This window comes from Cucurbita maxima, unplaced genomic scaffold (genome assembly GCF_002738345.1).
Source record: "Cucurbita maxima cultivar Rimu unplaced genomic scaffold, Cmax_1.0 Cma_Scf00162, whole genome shotgun sequence".
Lineage (NCBI taxonomy): Eukaryota > Viridiplantae > Streptophyta > Magnoliopsida > Cucurbitales > Cucurbitaceae > Cucurbita > Cucurbita maxima.
In genome coordinates this window covers 128,505-130,081 of record NW_019272178.1, presented here as the reverse complement: position 1 = coordinate 130,081, position 1,577 = coordinate 128,505, and positions in this window count along the sequence as shown.

The window sequence follows — 1,577 nt, the reverse complement described above, 5'->3', positions numbered from 1 at the left end:
GTTGAAGTAGCGGATGAAGTTGCAAGCATCATTTCATAGTGGTTAGAAAACTTTATTTATTATTTTAATTTCATAAAGTTTGTAATGCTCAAATTGACTTCGTCTTCTGTGGAGATTTAAAGGGATCAAGATTAAATCACGGGCACTAACTTTTTTGTGGGGAGACTATAAATACCCACAAATTATTATGTAAAAGCATATTTGTGATCAATGAAATTAATCTCTCAAGTTGAGAGGTTTCCCCTTATAGAAATCTGAGCATATCTTTGTCGTTTTTAAGTTTCATGCAATTCTTGTGGTAGATTGCATCTGAGTTATTTAATCAAGCCTTATCAAGTTTGATTGTGGAGTGACTCAATTTAGAAAAAGGTTCCAAATCTTGCTTCTCACTCTTGGATCTAGTAATCTAATTCTAAGGAGTGACTCAATTTAGAAAAAGGTTCCAAATCTTGCTTCTCACTCTTGGATCTCGTAATCTAATTCTAACTTTATCTCTTCGTTTATCCAAATTTTGAATAAGAAGGTGTTAATTTCTTTAATTAAAGGTTCTTGCTTCTACAAAAGCTTGGCTCGTTGGGCTGAAGATTACGGTTGGTCTATCATCCTTCAACGGGATCTTCTATCCCCATGACTTGCTCTGATGCGGTCGTTCTTCTAACGCCGGTGACACATCCAATTGTCGAGATTGGTAATGTGAGTTTGAAACCCATCCGTTGAGGTTCTTGGAATGATTCTATAACTTATCATTTCCATGTTGGGAGTTGGATCATGGGTCTTGTGCGAAGGAATCCTTGGTTTACCGCCGCTTCGAGTTGAAGGAAGTGTCAAAAGGCTAGTTTTTTTTTTTTAATTTTATTGATTTGTTTAAGTGATTTTATTTGATTTTATTTCAATTTGTCAAACTCACTCGGGTGCTCATCTCAATCATTTCAGCCTTGTTCGCGTTCAATAAGAGAGACCTTGGAAATAACTGGTAACTGTTCAACTGGATTATCACATTAACAATTTGAATCAAATAAAGTGACATTAACCATTTGAATCACCTCAACCCCACTTGTTGAACTTGACCAAATGTCTATAACATAGCACTAACAAACGTACAAAGTAATACAAACAAAAGTACAAAGTAACACTAACAAAGGTACAAAGTTCATAAAAGTTCTTTTAATCTAAAATACCATTGAACTTGACCATTATAGTGCCTCTCAAACGTAGGTAAAGTTTAAATTCGGGTCTCCTTGTCGAACTCACTCGGGTGCTCATCTCAACCATTATTGTGTTCAACAAGGGAGACCTCAAAAATAGCCAGATTATCGCATTAACCATTTGAATCACCTCAACCCCACTTGTTGAAATTGAAACAAATATCTATAACAAAACACTAACATAGGTACGATGTTCATAAAAGTTTTTTAATCTAAAGATACTATTGAACTTGACCATTAAAGTTCCTTTCAAACTTACGTAAAGTTTAAATATAATTGGTGACAAAAGATGAAACTATAAAATAAAAAGAAATAAGAAAATAATATTCCATTTTAGAGAATCAAACCAGAATCTCCTATGTGAAAGCCAAA